The sequence below is a fragment of the Chrysemys picta genome, chromosome 1 (genome assembly GCF_011386835.1).
Source record: "Chrysemys picta bellii isolate R12L10 chromosome 1, ASM1138683v2, whole genome shotgun sequence".
Taxonomy (NCBI): domain Eukaryota; kingdom Metazoa; phylum Chordata; order Testudines; family Emydidae; genus Chrysemys; species Chrysemys picta.
The window spans coordinates 174523111-174541717 of record NC_088791.1 but is presented as its reverse complement, the minus strand read 5'-3'; the positions used below and the strand labels follow the sequence as shown (position 1 = coordinate 174541717).

The 18607-nt window shown below is 44.3% G+C and overlaps 1 protein-coding gene across 4 annotated transcripts in view; it reads right to left on the bottom strand.

Moving 5' to 3' along the window:
- GBE1 (1,4-alpha-glucan branching enzyme 1) overlaps nucleotides 1-18607 on the bottom strand; it is a 285371-nt gene that overhangs the window by 218867 nt on the left and 47897 nt on the right. Inside the window, exon 2 of one of the 4 annotated variants that reach the window (XM_065575471.1) lies at nucleotides 14334-14384. The exons of the other annotated variants lie outside the window; for them this stretch is intronic. The gene's annotated coding sequence lies outside the window, so the exon portion shown is untranslated. The remainder of the gene's footprint in view (nucleotides 1-14333; nucleotides 14385-18607) is intronic. 4 annotated transcript variants of the gene reach the window in all.

Here is an 18607-nt window from a genome sequence, read left to right as displayed (position 1 = left end):
TAAAGGAATACTGGAAGAAAAAAAAAAAGTCAGGTAAAATAGACATCAAGGCCTGGCATTACTGGTTAGTATTTGTGTAGCAGTGAGAGCAGAAGTCAGGCTTCCAGAAAAAAAGAGCAGAGACAGCATTTAAATTCTAATAAGCAGAAGCACCACCTTGCTATTTGCATTTATTAATCATTTTGACTTGTCAACTAAGTCAATTGCAAACACAATACTACTTTAACAGAAGTACCACTGAAGAAACTTCATGAAGATGAGATAATAGAACAAAACAAGTCAAATCTCAGAATGTATGTCTCCATCAAGCAATCAAGTGCCTTAAGAGTTCATAAGATTTTTAAAAAGGACAAATCCTCATGAGAGTTTACTGTTCAATACAAGTTTTTCAAAGTTTCTCTTTGCTTCATCTGTTTAAAAGGACTTTACATGCCCTCTTTTGGCATTGGGTTGGTGCGCTTCAGAAATGGAAAATCCACAAGTTCGGTTTCCTTCATCCACTCCCATCTACTAGGAACATCTTTGGACTATTTTCTTCCTATTTGGAGAATGAGTAACAGGCATAAATTATGGTGGGATGCTTTTGATATTGGGATAAGAGACCCCATCTGATACAGAAGTGAGGAGGGTAAAATTTGTAGAGGTCTTGCATGGGTATCCAATACCCTAGTAAATAGATATTCTCTGAAATTAGGATGAGGAAGAAAAAGTGGTGAGATTCAAAGCTTAAATGGATCTGACATTGGTGGGTGCTGTTTAGGCATGGTGCAGGTTGGTTTGTGTCAGTTCTCTTGTTGCCTGTCTCTTCAATGGCTACTTTGAGATGAAACACTGCTGGGAGTGGAGAAGGGGTGTCAAGGAATAGCGTTTTAACAGGCTAAGGGGGAAAAGGGTGGTTTAGATTAGGAGCAGGGATAAGAGATGTCTATTTGTGGTCTTTTAAGCAAAGTTATCCCACTCGGTGTGTGATAATTTTCTACTAAAACAGAGCACTGGATGGGCACTTTTGGTGTATAAAGTTTAACAATTCACTGATTCAAAATTTGTCACCCATTGCTTAAAAGGGTTGTTTCCGTACTTAGCAATTCTCCCAGAGCTGCACTATTTTCATAAGTTTTAATACTCTTCTCCCTCAAAAAAGCAGACTGAACAGAGATTGTGCCACATCTCTGGGGCTTGTTAAATGTTTGACTAGCTTAGGAAGTGATATTTGAACTCTTCTCCAACTCTTCTGTGAACTTTTGAAGTACATTTTAAAAATAGAAAAACCATCTGAGGAAAGATGCCATACCACTGTATATGTATTGTAATATATTACATCTCTACACTTGTCCAAATATAAATATTAATATTATTTCCAAAAAATATGCAGCATATAAATGCATTAACCCAAGAAGAAAGAGACAGGACATAGGAAACTCCTTATTCTGGACAGAAGCCTAGAAAAGTTCTGCTAACTCTGTACTGTGAGCCCAATTTTCAGCTCTGAGAGCTGCCAAAGTAAAGCCTTCCATCTGAAGCCAAGCAGGACTATAGGTTAGTCCCCTAGCTTCTTTGACAGTGGCTACAGCTTTCAGATTTGCTGTAGACCTGATATATTTCCTAGTGCTGTCATGTAAGGGGAAGATATGAACTAGAAACTTGAAGATTTGTTAATCAAAGGTAGTCAAAAATAACCTCTTCAGTGAAAGCCAGCCATTCAAGGAAATAGTTTGCAAACTCCATGCACACACACTGGGGAGCAAAGGGCGTTCAGAGGCGCCTGAAGAGTATGTGGGCAAGACAGCACAAAAAGATTTTTTTTTTTTTTTAAACATCTGAGGTCCTGAGTTATAGTACATTTGTGTGTCTGCAATCTAAGCTCTACAGGATAGGAGAACAGTTTTATATATTTAAACTAGTCTTCACCTTTTTTAATGTCACATATCTACAATGTTCATTGCTGCGTTTTATGCCAACCTCTCCTGCTCATGCACATTCATTGTGTAACACAGATTTAATCCAGCAGTGGAGTGCTGTTCACAAAAAATAGAAATAAAACAATATCAACAAGAAAAGTGTTTCAGCTGTCATTCAAATAGGACAATTTGCAGACTAAATTAACGAGTTATAGAATTACACCAACACGGAAGACTGTGGGCAAAAGCTTAACAGGAAAAAATTGGTTAGTTTTCGTGGGTGAAAATTAACAAAAATAAAAGTTCCCTCATTATCTGCATATTTGCTTTCACTTACCTATTCACAGAAGTACTCTGAATAATGAAGTAAAGTTACTTAAGTTGTTAGCTCTAAAACAACTGCCAAGAGAGACAATCCAGTAAATGAACATAAGTTCAGCAGGTGTATTGTATATGCAAAAAACACCCACCAGACTGATTCCCACACATTGCTGAAACAGTCTATAAATTTATGGTGAAAATACATGGCTACTGTCTGAATAGTCAGGCAGGCAGGCAGGCTTTTTGCTAGAGAAAGACCTTACTAATGTGTATGTTGTCTTTTGCTGTGTATTTTGGGTCAGTTAAAGCTGTTACTGAAGTGTGCAAGGAGAACTTTCACATCAATAATGTACTCAGGTATATGAATTGATGTAGTAATAGAATATTTATACAAGTTACTTTTCCTGGTTATTTACATTATTTTTAATGACTAGATTTTTAACTTATTTAGTGTATGAATTTTGTAAAATGATTATATTACTGATGCAACCTTAACTGTAAGATTAAAAAAAATTGTCAAAATTCCCTTTTAAGGAAAAAAGTAAGGAACACTGCAAATTTAAAAATAGACTGGTGTTCACAAGAAACATCCCACTACAATTTTCTCCAGCTCCCAAGGGATCCAGGTAGGACACTTTATAACCACTATAAGTTTTTTTATGTAGTAGGGTGCATGAGAGGATTTTCTCTGCTGCAAGTATCCAGATTCCTTTCCTATGCATCTTGGGAGAGGAACAGCAAAGATTATCCCCTCCCATGTAGCAAGGCTCCTAAGTATTCCTTCCTGCATAGCTAGTGGCAGCAAGGCAAAAGTTCCACTGTGGTATATTTCCTAATATGTACAGTAGACAAACTGCTACTATGGACCTCCTCAGATATGCGAGAAAGGAGCTCCTCTCCTGCACAATTTAAGAGATGCTGCTGGGTAAGGTTCCTGTCCAATGCGCCAGAGCTCCATAGGACCATACTTAAGAGGTGTTCTGCTCAAAACTCAACATGTCAGACACCTCAGAGTCTTCAACGAGATTCCTCACCGTGCACAAAGTTAAGCAAGTGCACAAGTCATTGCAGCATTGGGGCCTAATTCTTAATAAAACTCAAGGGATCCCAAACAAAAACAAAACTGATACCAGCCCTGAAATTAGAGAAGTTAACTCTGAACTTCCAAAAGTATTTTCCTGTAGTTTCCCCAAAAAAATTAAAGGGGAGTAGGTATGTTTGAGACATTTTCAAAGCTAGCAACTATGTATTGTTTTTTTAAGCTTCTCTTATAATAGACTAGTCCAGTTTTATTCCATCTCATGAATCCACTACAGCCAAGTGTAAACTCATAAATGCTCTTACATTTTAGTCCAAAAAAGCATAATGTATTTTTTAAATTATCTATTGGACTAGTGACTACATTTTCTATCTACAGCAAGGAATTCAAATATAAGTGGGTGCTCTCTAACATAAGATTTAAAATGGGTCTTTTTTTCCTTTTATAGTGTACATAGTGTGTAGAGTAGGGGTCACTGGATGATTGAGGTGCTAAAAAAGCACTCATGGAAAATGAGGCCATTGCAGAGAAGCTAAATTAGTTCTTTGTTTCAGTCTTCACTGCAGAGAATGTGAGGGAGATTCCCACATCTGAGCCATCCTTTTTAGGTGACAAATCTGACACACTGTCCAAGATTGTAGGTCAAAGGAGGTGGTTTTGGAATAAACTGATATATTAAACACAGTAATAAGCCACCAAAACCAGATGGTATTCACCCAAGAGTCCTGAAGAAACTCAAATATGAAATTGTAGAACTACTAACTGTGGTATGCAACCTCTTGCTTAAATCAGCCACTAGAGGATAGCTAATGTAACACTGATTTTTAGAAGAACACTTCAGATGCAATCTTGGCAATTACAGGCCAATAAGCCTAACTGGTTGAAACTACAGCGAACAACAGAATTATCAGACACAGATTGAACATAGTATGTTTGTGAAGACTCAACATGGCTTTTGTAAAGGGAAATCATGCCTCACTAATCTATTAGACTTCTTTAAGGGGGACAACAAGGAGGTAGAAAAGTGTGATCTAGTGCATATTGCATACTTGGACTTTCAGAAAGCCTTTGACAAGGTACCTCAAGGCTCTTTAGAAAAGTAGGCAGTCACAGGATAAGAGGGAAGATCCTCTCATGGATCAGCAACTGGTTAAATACAAGAAACAAAGGGTAGGAATAAATAGTTTTCACAATGGATAGATGTAAACAGCAGGGTCCCCCAAGGATCTTTACTGGGACCCTATGTTGTTCAATATATTCATAAATGATCTGGAAAAGGTAGTAACAAGTAAAGTGGCGAAGTTTGCAGAGGATACAAAATTACTCAAGATAATTAAGTCCAAAGCTGACTACAGAGAGTTACAAAAGGATCTCACAAAACTGGGTGACTGGGCAACAAAATGGCAGATGAGATTCAATGCCGATAAATGTAAGCAGTGCCCATTGGAAAACAGAATCCCAAAGATACATACTAAATTAGCTTTCACGACTCAAGACACACCTTGGAGTCATTATGCATAGTTCTTTGAAAACATCTGCTCAATGTGCAGCATCAGTCAAAAAAAATCTAATGCGAGGAATCAATAGGAAAAGGATGGATAAGAAGACAGTAAATATCACAATGCCACTATATAAATCCATGGTGTCCACACTGAATACTGCATTCAGTTCCGATCACCCCATCTGGAAAAAAAAAATGAAATAATTTTTTTTTACTGCGTTATAGATGAAACCACGGTATATTGAACTGGCTTTGATCCACTGGAGTGCGCAGCCCCGCCCCCCCCACCCCGGAGCACTGCTTTACCACGTTAATCTGAATTCGTGTTCTATCGGGTCACATTATATCGGGGTAGAGTGTGTGTGTATATATACACACACACACATATACATATACATATACACACACATATACATATACATATACATATACATATAAAAATAAAAACTGAAAAAGTACAAAGAAAGGCAATAAAAATGATTAAGGATATGGATCAGCTTCCATAAAGACTGGGAGTGTTTCATCTTGAACATTGGTGAGGCCTCGTCTGGAGTACTGTGTCCAGTTTTGGGCCCCACACTGCAAGAAGGATGTGGAAAAATTGGAAAGAGTCCAGCAGAGGGCAACAAAAATGATTAGGGGTCTGGAGCACATGACTTATGAGGAGAGGCTGAGGGAACTGGGATTGTTTAGTCTGCAGAAGAGAAGAATGAGGGGGGATTTGATAGCTGCTTTGGAACCCCCTTTCAGGTAGTTGAAAGAAGACGGATCTAGACTGTTCTCAGTGGTACCAGATGACTGAACAAGGAGTAACAGTCTCAAGTTGCAGTGGGGGAGGTTTAGGTTGGATGTTAGGAAAAACTTTCACTAGGAGAGTGGTGAAGCACTGAAATGGGTTACCTAGGGAGGTGGTGGAATCTCCTTCCTTAGAAGTTTTTAAGGTCAGGCTTGACAATCCCCAGCTAAATCATCCCTTTGGTCCTGCTTTGAGCCGGGGGTTGGACTAGATGACCTCCTGAGGTCCCTTCCAACCCTGATATTCTGATTCTATGAAAAGAGACAACTCGGGGGTGCGGGGGGGAGACTATGACGGAGGTCTATCAAATCATGAATGGTGTGGAGAAAGTGAATAAGGAAATATTTACCCCTTCACAACACAAGAATGAGGCATCACCCAATGAAATTAATAGGCAGCAGGTTTAAAACAACCAACATAAAAAAATTACTTCTTCACATAATGCAAAGTCAACCCATGAAACTCATTGCCAGGGGATGTTGTGAAGGCCAAAAGTATAACTGGGTTCAAAAGAGAATTAGAAAAGTTCAAAGGAGAGGTCCATCAATGGCGATTAGCCAAGAGAGTCAGGAATGCAAACCTACGCTCTAGTGTCTCTCAGGGCATGGCTACACTTGAGAGTTAGAGCACAGTAAAGCAGCTAAGTGTGCTCTAACTCACAACGCATCCACATTGGCAAGGCGTGTAGAGCACCCAGACTCCGTGGCTAAAGCGCTCCTGGTACTCCACCTGGGTGAGTGGAATAACGTTTGATGCGCCCCTGCTGGAGCGCCACAGCGCCAGTGTGGACGCCCTGGTCTGTTAATATGCTCCAGAAGTGTCCCACAATGCCTATTCTAGCCACTCTGGTCATCACTTTGAACTGTACTGCCCTGCCCTCAGGTGACCAACCATCAGACCTGCACTTTAAATTCTCTGGAAATTTTGAAAATCCCCTTCTTCTTTGCTCAGCCAGGCATGCCGTTTCTACAAAGAGCTGGACGCGATATTTGGGGGCGACCCCACCTCCACTCCGAGGACCACCAGGGACACTTCAGAGACCAGTTCAATGAGGAGGAGGAGGAGGAAAGTGGGAGTGATGGTGCTGAGGAGGAGGAAGACACCCCAGAATCCCTAGATGCATGTAGCCAGGAGCTGTTCTCAAGCCAGGAGGAAGGTAGCCAGTCACAGCGGCCAGTGCTTGGGGAAGGACAAACACCAGAGGAGGTTCCCGGTAAGCATCTTTTATTTTGTGAAGGAAGTTATTCGGTGCGGGCTCTTATGGCAAGGAGGGTTAGGGCAGCATGCATGCCTAGATGCGGAATAGGGCGTGGATGTGCTCTCTCACATCGCGGTAATCGGCCTCAGTGATCTCTTCAAAGGTCTCATCCAGGAGTTGGACAATGCGCTTGTGCAGGTTTCTTGGGAGAGCCACTGTGGTCCTTGTCCCAGTCAGGCTAATATGTCCGTGCCACTATGCCATGAGGGATGGGGGGGACCATTGCTGCACATAGGCAAGCTGCATATTGGCCAGGGCAGAAGCTGCATTGCAGTAGAAGACCCTCCCTTGCTTCCCAGGTCTCCCCCAGCAGCGAGGGGAGTTCCAGAATGAACTCCTGTGGAAAATGTGGGGACAGTGTTCAGCATTGGGGCCCCCTACAGCTGTTGGCTCTCCCCAAAGCACAGAAACCCAGAGGACAATACGGCCATGAAACAATCAGTCCCCCTTGACCCTGTGCATACTCGCCATTTAGGGGCTCCCGTGGGTTGTGTGTGCTCGCTTTGGGACGGGCAATTATGCTATTGTGTAGCCTGTGCTTGCCCTTAAGTATGGGGGAATCATTGCTCTGTCTGGTGTGAACAATGCTGCCTCTGTTAAGTAATGCATTTTGCCTTTACAGAGGCAACCTTGAGATCTCAGCTGTCCATGTTATCTCCAGCCGAAAGACTCCAAAGAATTAGAAAGAGGCCACATAGAAGCAAAGACGACATGCTGCATGAAGTAATGCAGCAATCCCTTAACGAGAATCTAAAAGCGCAGGACTGGAGGAAGAGTGAAAGAAGGATCTGCCAGCAGAATGAGGAGCGCCGGCACAAAAGCGTGGAGCTTTGGCAGCACAGCACGGATCAGCTGATAAGCATCATGGAGCTCCAAGCAGACTCGATCCAGGTGCTCGTAGCCATGCAGGCGGAGCACTACCGGAGCACACCCCCCTGCAGCCCTTGTCCCAAAACTCTTTCCCTTGTGCCCCTATGTCACCTCCAACCCACTTTCCCCAACATCCAGGTTCTTATCGCCACCAGCTGCCTCCAATACCTGTAGCTTTACCACCCAGACCTGAAAACTACGACCCTTAACCCACTGCACTCAACCCCCATCGCCATGCAGTATAGCCATCCTGAAGTGCAGCACTCATTGCACAGCACTCCTGACAGAAAGGCTGAGTATGATAACAGGACATATACAAATCTGTGATTGTACCGATCCCCACCTCACCCCCTTGCCCTTTCTGTTTCCCAAGCAGTTGTTTCTTTTCAACAAATGGATTTTTTGGTTTTGAAAACATTCTTTATTATTGCATAAAACAAAAGATACCTTAGCCCAGGAAAGCAACAGGCACTGCAAGTCAGTGTATCATATGTAGCATACACAGATTCCTACTAACATTGGAACCACTGCACTTCACTCCCGTGCAGGGCACCAGACATTACTGGTGGCTTTCAGCCTCAAATTGCTCCCTCAAGACATCCCTAATCTTTGCAGCCCCATGCTGGGCCCCTCTAATAGCCCTGCTCTCTGGCTGTTCAAATTCAGCCTCCAGGTGTTGAACCTCCGAGTTCCATGCCCGAGTGAATCTTTCAACCTTCTCTTCACAAATGTTATGGAGGGTACAGCACGTGGATATAACCGCAGGGATGTTGTCATCGGCCAGGTCCAGCTTCCCATACAGAGAGTGCCAGCAGCCCTTTAAACAGCCAAAAGCGCACTCCAGTGTCATTCTCCACTGGCTCAGCCTGTTGTTGAACGGCTTCTTGCTGCTATTAAGGCTCCCTGGGTAGGGTTTCATGAGCCATGGCATTAAAGGGTAAGCGGGGTCTCCAAGGATCACAATGAGCATTTCGACTTCCACTACAGTGATCTTCTCATCTGGGAAAAAAGTCTCGGCTTGAAGCTTCCTGAACAGGCCAGCATTCTGAAAGATGCGTGCGTCATGCACCTTTCTGAGCCAGCCTGCGTTAATATCAATGAAACACCCACGGTGATCCACAAGTGCCTGGAGAACCATCAAGAAATACCCCTTCCGATTAACGTACTCTGAGGCTAGGTGGGCTGGTGCCAGAATTGGAATACGAGTCCCATCTATGGCCCCTCCGCCGTTAGGGAAACCCATTTGTGCAAAGCCAGCCACAATGTCATGCACGTTACCCAGAGTCACGGTTCTTCTGAGCAGGATGCAATTAATGGCCCTGCAAACTTGAATCAACACGATTCCAACGGTCGACTTTCCCACTCCAAACTGGTTAGCGACCAATCAATAGCTGTCTGGAGTTGCTGGCTTCCAGATTCCAATAGCCAACCACTTCTCCACCGTCAGGGCAGCTCTCAATCTCATGTCTTTGCGCCGCAGGATGGGGGTGATCTCCTCACACAGTCCCATGAAAGTGTTTTTTCTCATTCGAACGTTATGCAGTCACTGCTCATCATCCCAAACTTGCATAACGATGTGATCCCTCCACTAAGTCCTTGTTTCCCAAGCCCAAAAGCGGCGTTCCATAATGGTGAGCATGTCCGTGAATGCCCCAGGCAATCTCATGTTGTATGCGTTACTCGAGTCAATATCATCGGAGTCCTCACTGTCAGTTTGGATCTTAAGGAGTAACATGACTGCCAAATGTGACGTGATGGCAAGACTCGTCAGCATATTCCCCAGCAGTTTGGGCTCCATTCCCGCAGACCAAAAGGGAAGAGAGAGCACGCAGTACAAAAAACGTTGAAAGATGGTGCCAATTGTGGATGGCAGTAGAGGGATTGCTGGGATGCGAACCGATGCATCACGGGGCACTGGCACAGGACCCAGAATGCCCCGCACCCTGCGCCCCCTTCCCACAAGCCACAGCACCAGAATGGGAAGAGGCACTCTGTGGGATAGCTGCACATAATGCACCGCTCCCAAGGCCGCTACAAGTGCCGCAAATGTGACCACGCCAGTGTGCTTGCAGCTATCAGTGTGGATAGACTGCAGCGCTTTCCCTACTGCGCTCTATGAAGGCTGGTTTACTCAAAGCACTCTACATTTGCAAGTGCAGCCATGCCCTCAGCCTCTAGCTGCCAGAAGCTGGGACTGGACAACAGCGGATAGATCACTCAATAATTGCCCTGTTCTGTTCATTTCTTCTGACGCATCTAGCATTTGGCCGCTTTCGGAAGACAGGCTATTGGGCTAGGTGGACCATTGTTCTGACCCAATCAGGCCATTCTTATATACTATACAATCATATCCAAAACAAAATGGAAAACAAGTGGTCATCTTCAATTTGTCAAGTGAGTTGCTGAAGGAATATTTCCATTAACTCATTCTTTCAGGACTGAAAGAAAAAGCACAAGCTTTTGGGCAGGTTATTAAGAAAATTCATAATGACAAACAACCTGATTAGAAATATCTACAAACAATCAGGTTGGATATAAACAAGAAATAAAAGTGGTGGAAATAAAAGCATGCAATTCACTCTCCTGTGGAATTATCAACAGACCAGGGCTACAACAGCACTCCACAGATTTAGCAAAAAGCTTTAAATGTTAATATGTTCCAGTTGGATTATATCTAATACAGTAAAAGTGCTTGTAATGTAACATCCCTGAAGTAAAAACACAATTCAATCAAGTCAACCTTTATATGTCTGACAGCTAAGTTTCATTTATCCTCCTCCCCCCTCAAAAAATGACGTTTCTAAATACTCTTCCCATTAAGATATTCATACTATGATCCTATTATGCACTGAATGGCTGACCAAAAGAAGCACCTCGTCAATCACTGGGATTAAGGAAGTCATCCATGTCTTTCAGTGGCTAGCCTATCAGGGGAAACTGCAGAGCAGCTTCTGACCCACAGATTTCTAACTAATTTTGGACACTCCCTTATGCATAAAGACAGAAATAGCCAGTTAAACATTAGTTTTAAGTCTTTTTACCAAGCATACTGCTTCATCCACAACAATACATAGAGCTGCCTGAAATTCTTCAACAGAGCTGTGTTCTCCAGAGACTTCATAGAAATAAAAAGCCATTTAGCAGCAGTCGATTGTGTATGTCCCCACTAAGCACATTAAGTTGGTGGAGTGAGTCCTCACTACCGTGGCTAGCATCGACTTAAGGAGCAGTGCACTATGGGAAGCTGTCCCACAGTTCCTGCACTCTCCACTGCCCATTGGAATTCTGGGTTAAGCTCCCAATGCCTGATGGGGCAAAAAAATTGTCGCGGGTGGTTTTGGGTACATGTCGCCAGTCTCCCTTCCTTCCTTCCCTCCCTCCCTCCCTCCATGAAAGCAACTGCAAACAATCGTTTCGCGCCTTTTTTTTCCTGGGTTACCCGTGCAAACGCCATAGCATGGAGCCCGCTCAGCTCACCGCTGCTGTTGCAAGCATTGTAAAACACCTCACGCATTATACTGCAGTAAGTGCAGAACTTGGCCAAGAGACGGCAGCACGAGGAGGATTGTGAGGAGGACATGGACACAGACGTTCCTGAAAGCATGGAATGTGGCAACTGGGACATCATGGCGACAGTTGAGCTGATTGATACAGTGGAACGCCGATTCTGGGCCCAGCAAACAAGCACAGACTGGTGGGACCACATAGTGTTGCTGGTATGGGATGATTCCCAGTGGCTGCAAAACTTGTGCATGCGTAAGGCCACTTTCCTGAAGCACACGAATACCAAGGGGAGAGCTGCCCTGACAGTTGAGAAGCGAGTGGCGATAGCCCTGTGGAAGCTTGTAACGCCTGACTGCTACCGGTCAGTCGGGAATCAATTTGGAGTGAGCAAATCTACTATGGGGACTTCTGTGATTCAAGTAGCCAATGCAATCTGCTATCAAGGGTAGTGACTCTGGGAAGTGTGCAGGTCATAGTGGATGGCTTTGCTGCAATGGGATTCCCTAACTGTGGCGGGACGATAGACGAAACACATATCCCGATCTTGGCACTGGACCACCTTGCCAACCAGTACATAAACCGCAAGGGGTACTTCTCAATGGTGCTGCAAGCGGTTTTCAGGTGGATGTTTAGCACACACCTTCCCCTACACCTCCGCGTGGCTATTTGGGATGATCCCTTCACCCCTCCCCCCACCTCATGGCTATTCTCAGGGATGATCCCTTTTAGCCAAGCGCGAACAGCCCAGCATGAACGGGGTCCTTTTGCAAAATTCCCCTTACAAAAATTCCCCTATTTCAACTAGGCGACCATGAATGATATCGCTCTCCTGAGGCTAACACAGAAAGATATAGACCAAATTTGCTTGAATGCGACCAAAACCCAAGGACCATTCGCTGCCATGCTTTGTGCTGCAATGATTCCAGACTACTTGCTACTGGCTTGATGTGGTATAGTGTCCTACCGTGAAGGACGAAATAAGGCAGCCCTCTCCAGAAACCTTCTGCAAAGGCTTTCAGAGTACCTCCAGGAGAGATTCATGGAGATGTCCTTGGAACTTTCCAGCTCCATCCCCAGACACGTTAACAGACTTTTCCAGTAGCTGTACTGGCCGTGAATGCATCCCAAGTCTTCAGGGCAAATCAAACATTAAAGACTATTGCTTTTAAACCCTGTATTGTAGTTACTAATGTGCACTCACCAGAGGTGCCTTCTCCGCCTTCAGGGTCGGGGATCCCACCTTGGGAGGGTATTGGCTCCAGGGTGATGAAAAGGTCCTGGCTCCCAGGGAGAACGGATTCACTGCTTGCCTGCTGCACGTTCTCTTCCTCCTCTTCCTCAGCCACAAAATCCTCCTCCGTGTTGTGAGAGACCCCCCCCCCCTTTGCAGGTGTCCACGTACAGTGGTGGGGTAGTGGTAGGGCCCCCCCCCCCCCCCCCAGAATGCCATGCAGCTGATCATAGAAGCAGCATGTATGGGGCTCTGACCCAGAGCAACCGTTTGCCTCCTTTGTCTTTTGGTAGGCTTGCCTGAGCTCCTTGACTTTCACACGGCACTGCTGTGTGTTCCTATTGTAGCCTCTGTCCATCATGCCCTGTGTGATTCTGCCATATATATATTTGCATTTCTTCTTTTTGATCGGAGTTCTGCCTGCACAGATTCTTCTCCCCATACAGCAATCAGATCCAGTATCTTCTGTTCGCTCCATGGTGGAGCTCATTTGCGATTCTGGGGGGACTTCATGGTCACCTGTGATGCTAAGCTTGCCACACTGACCAAACAGGAAATCAATTTCAAAAGTTCCCAGGGCTTTTCCTGTGTACCTGTCTAGTGCATCGGAGTTGAAAGTGCTGTCCAGAGTGGTCACATTGGAGCACTCTGGGATAGCTCCCGGAGGCCAATAAAATCTATTTTCATCGGCACTACCCCAAATTGGACCCAGCAAGGTCGATTTTAGCGCTACTCCCCTCACCAGAGAGGAGTACAGAAGTTGATTTTAAGAGCTCCACATTAATACTAAGACCAATGAACTTGCTGCATAATGCTTTGCATCAAAATGAACAAGTTAAGGAACCCAGAACTCAGTAAGAGGAGAAGAGATGCTACTGATTTAGTCAGCTCCATTTTTGGATCAAGTTTCCTGAATGATTAATACAAAGGCACACCACGTTCTATAGGCTTATTATATTTCCCCCCCCAAAAATGACGAGTTAGAATGGGACTGAGCTTTACTTGCTTCCAGAGAAGTGCACGCCAGACTGTACAGCTCCAGAGTTTACCACAGAATTGTGTTCCAGAATTTCAGTTTTATTAAAGGGAAGTTTTTAGCACTCCCAAAAATAATAAAGAATGTGACCTAAAATAAATAAATGCAGCAATGTCTTCCCAAGCCTATACTCAGTAACTTGTGCAGGTGGGAACTGCCCTATTTATCTCAATATCTTAGTAACTCTCAAACCTAAAGATAAGGATTTGAATGCCAATATTAACTACTAAAATGATTAGTAGTTAATACTGGCATTCAAATAATTATCTATTCAAAACATTGTCTAGCATTCTTATCCCGGATTCCTAAACTGCCTCCATCACCCTTCATGCAGCTGCCAGAACTTCTACCTTCCTCCTCCTTGAGTTCCTCCTCTCCTAACAGCTTCTACAATGAACTTAGGTGGGGGAGAAGGGGACGGTTTAGTCAACAATGCCTAGGACACTGAAAACTGGTAATGTTTAGACATTCTAAGGTATAGTCACGATCATATCAATCTAGCAGGTTTGCTGCACTGATTAAAATACAAACGTGAGTAATTCTTTCAAAAAGTCTTAAATTTATGTGAAGCTGTTGCAGTGTTTCCACCACAACAACTGGCTTGCTGCTGAGTGCATGGGGCCTTATCATACTTCCGACTCTCCATTACTTTGTTCTTTTATTCTAATTAAGACTCTGGAGGGAACTTCTTATCAACACATGGTGGGCTAATGAAGAGCAATGACGTGCTGCATTTCTATGCAGGAGTGCAAGATTTGTGATCAACTTTAGGATCCTATGCTCCCCAGAGGATATGAAATGTAGATTTGCACACTTCAAATAGAATATATACTGTAGATTACAACCTGTGTGAACAGTACACAACTAATGAATACTTACTAGGGGAAGCATTAGCAGCTGAAAAATTGCTCTGGAGACTGGAGAACGAGTCTGAATGAAGAAACCAATTTAAACAAGTAAGTATCAGAGACTGGAACAGCAATTCTAGACATCTGCAAAACCTTAATCACAATAGTTACATGACTGTTATAAAATTATCTATTAGATAAGTAATAGTAAAAACTAGAATACAAAGTTACTATGTCTCTATGTCAAGCCATAAGTTTGTTGTGACGTTTCAGAATACAACTGATGGTACTACATGAGACTTCTCCACATTTTAAGCAATTACACATTTATTTTTGAGTTAGGTGATTTTATCACCAGTCCCCCATCTACCAGACCTCTAATGTAGAAAGGAATGTATATCCCATACCAGAATACCTCATTTTTAATACCACACCAAAAAAAACATTTCCATTACATACACCATATCACATACAGATTGAAGAGAAAGGTGCTCTGTACCAAATAATCTAACATTTGACAACATTTTTTGAGGACTAGATAAAACAAATTAAGCTGTGCACTTCTTTACACATAGAAACAAACTCCTCTGCAATATCTAGTAAAGAGGGTTTTGAATAGCATGTCCTTTTATTCAGTTAATGAATGTTCACAATGTGCAGCTCTAAAACTTGGTACTGTATAGTCTTGAATACAGCTTTTGTAGAAAAAGCATCCAATCAGTGCTTCACCTGGTAGCCCTGAGCAAAATTCCTCCCTCCAATTTTTTTTTTTTTGGAGGAGAGGCAAAACGAGGTTTCTTGGAACTAAGAGAAGATTCTCTCTTCCCCAAAGCCTACGGTTCTAGACAGGAGAGATCATATTCCATCCCATCAGAATCGTGTGTATATTAGGGAGATTTAATAACTACATCACCTATTTGACATTTTGCCATACCAAACAGTTTTTCAAGCTCTCTGCAACTTCTGACTGAGTGCCTCTTCAGCTGTTAAAGGTGGGGGACCAGACAGTGGAACAAGCCAGAATATGTGATATTTCATGCCAAATCTCTATAGGTCTTTTGATGAACTGCAATTATTATGTCACTACAATAACTAGTGTGAGCAGTAATATTACAGGTTGCAACCATTATCTGCTTGCTCCAACTGTCTTATTATGTCCTAATTGTTCTTTATAAAGATTTTCCCTTAATGTTCTGAAGACAGCTAGAACAAGGCAGCACAGAGACAAAGAATATTTTGTAGCAGGCATCTTCTACATACAGCTTGTAATTTATATGCCTTAATCATATCCTCATTCATCTGCTTTCTGAAAAGAGGATGCCTAGTTTTTGTAATTTTTCCTAGAGAGGGACATTAAGGCCTGGTCTATACTATGAGTTTAATTCGAATTTAGCAGCATTAAATCAAATTAACCCTGCACCCGTACACACAACGAAGCCACTTCTTTCAAAATAATGGGCTCTTAAAATCGATTTCTGTACTCCTCCCCAACGAGCGGAGTAGCGCCAAAATCGATATTGTCATTTCGAATTAGGGTTAGTGTGGCCGCAATTCGATGGTATTTGCCTCCGGGAGCTATCGCACAGTGCACCATTGAGACCGCTCTGGAAAGCAATCTGAACTCGGATGCACTGGCCAGGTAGACAGGAAAAGCCCCGTGAACATTTGAATTTCATTTCCTGTTTGCCCAGCACAGGTGACCACAGAGAGCTCATCAGCACAGGTAACCATGCAGGCCGATAATCGAAAAAGAGCACCAGCATGGACCGTACGGGAGGTACTGGATCTGATCACTATATGGGGAGAGGATTCTGTGCTAGCAGAACTTCGTTCAAAAAGACGAAATGCCAAAACTTTTGAAAAAAATCTTCAAGGGCATGATGGAGAGAGGCCACAACAGGGACTCAATACAGTGCCGCGTGAAAGTCAAGGAGCTCAGACAAGCCCATCAGAAATCAAAGGAGGCAAACAGTCGCTCCGGGTCAGAGCCGCAGACATGCCGCTTCTACGCTGAGCTGCATGCAATTCTAGGGGGGGCCGCCACCACTACCCCACCTCTGATCGTGGATTCCGAGGCGGGGGTAATCTCATAGACACACCTGAGGATTCTGCGGACGGGGAACAGGAGGAGGAGAAGGAGGACGAGCTTGCGGAGAGCACACAGCACTCCGTTCTCCCCAACAGCCAGGATCTTTTTCTCAGCCTGACTGAAGTACCCTCCCAAGCCAGTACCCAAGACCATGACCCCATGGAAGGGACCTCAGGTGAATTTACCTTTTAAAATATAAAACATGGTTTAAAAGCAAGCTTTTTTTTAAATGATTAGTTTGCCCTGAGGACTTGGGATGCATTCGCAGCCAGTACAGCTACTGGAAAACTCTGTTAACGTGTCTGGGGATGGAGCTGGGCCGTGCAGCCTTATTCCGTCCTCCATGGTAGGACACTTGACCACGCCATGCTAGTAGCAAGTAATCTGGTATCATTGCATGACAAAGCCTGGCAGCGTATGGTCCCAGTGTTTGCTGGCATTCAAGCAACATCCGTTCTTTATCTCGCTGTGTAATCCTCAGGAGAGTGATATCGCTCATGGTAACCTGGTTGAAATACGGGAATTTAATTAAGGGGACAGAGGTGGCCCTTCCTACTGGGCTGTTTGCCTGTGGCTAAAAAGAAATCCTTCCCTGTAGTAAGCCAAGCGTGGGGCAGGGGGAGGGGACTGGCGCTGAGCTTTTCACGTGTGGCTAGCAGGGATCTTCCCTGATACCAGCCAGGCGGTGCGGGGGAGGGTAAAGCGATCATCCCAGAGAATTTAATGGGGCGGGGGTTAGTTTGTTTTCTGCTGCTGAAGGTTAACAGGAAAACCGCAGCACTCAACGAGCTTTGCTTGGTATGTGGGAAAGGAGGGCGCAGGAACCAAAAGACAATGGCTTACCATGGCCGCATGCAAGCCTAATTCTGTTGCCCGGACCTGCGTCTGTGATCTCTAGCAGCAAAGCCACAGGCACTCAATATTAAGAGGCAAAATGCGACCTTGCACAGAAATCACATGTGCTATGTAATGTGAATAGTGTTGTTCACTGTGAAAGAGTATAAGCATTGTTCTGTAAAATGTATCTCTTTAAAAGATTCTCTCCTTTTTTCCCTCCCTCCAGCAGCTGCAAGTTTTTCAAGCCTCCCTCCTCCGTCCCGAAGGTTATCTCAGATAAGGCATTGGAAAAAAAGAGGACACAAGACGAGATGTTCGCGGAAATCATGGAATCCACCCGCAATGAAAGAACTCATCAGAATGAGTGGAAGGACAAGATTTCAAAGTATAGGAAAGATGCCAGTGAATGTGAGGAGAGGAGGGACCAACGTGAGGACAGAAGGGACCAACGTGAGGACAAAAGGGGCGCTCGAGATGAGAGGTGGCGGCAGGAAGATCAGAGGAGGCAGGATACAACGCTGGGGCTGCTGCGTGAGCAAACAGACATGCTCCGGCATCTGGTGGAGCTTCAGGAACGGCAGCAGGATCACAGACTGCCGCTGCAGCCCCTGTATAAACCACCCTCCCCCCTCACCATGTTCCATAGCCTCCTCACCCAGACGTGTAAGAACGCGGGGGGGGGGGGGGAGGCTCCGTGCACCCTCCCATTCCACCCCAGTGGAAAGCCCAAGCAAAAGGCTGTCATTATTTTAACCTTTTTTTAGTGGCCTTTTCCTTCCCTCCGATCCTCCTCCCAAACCCCACACAGGCTACCTTCTCAGTTCTCTCCCTCTTTTTATAATCAATTAATAAAGAATACATGATTTTTAAATGATAGTGACTTTATTTCTTTTTAAAGCAAGCTGTGACCGAAGGGGGAGAGTGGGTAACCTACAGAGAATGAGTCAATAAAGGGGGCAGGTTTTCATCAAGGAGAAACAAACAGAACTTTCACACAGTAGCCTGGCCAGTCATGAAAGTGGTTTTCAAACCTTCTCTGATGCGCCGCGCTTCCTGATGTGCTCTTCTAATCTCCCTGGTATCTGGCTGCGCGTAATCAGCAACCAGGTGATTTGCCTCAGCCTCCCACCCCGCCATAAAGGTCTCCCCCTTTCTCTCTCAGAGATTGTAGCACACACAGCAAGCAGCAATAACAATGGAGATATTGGTTTGGCTGAGGTCTGAACGAGTCAGTAAAGTGCGCCAGCGACCTTTTAAATGGCCAAATGCACATTCTACCACCATTCTGCACTTGCTCAGCCTGTAGTTGAACAGCTCCTGACTCCTGTCCAGGCTGGCTGTGTATGGCTTGATGAGCCATGGCATTAAGGGGTAGGCTG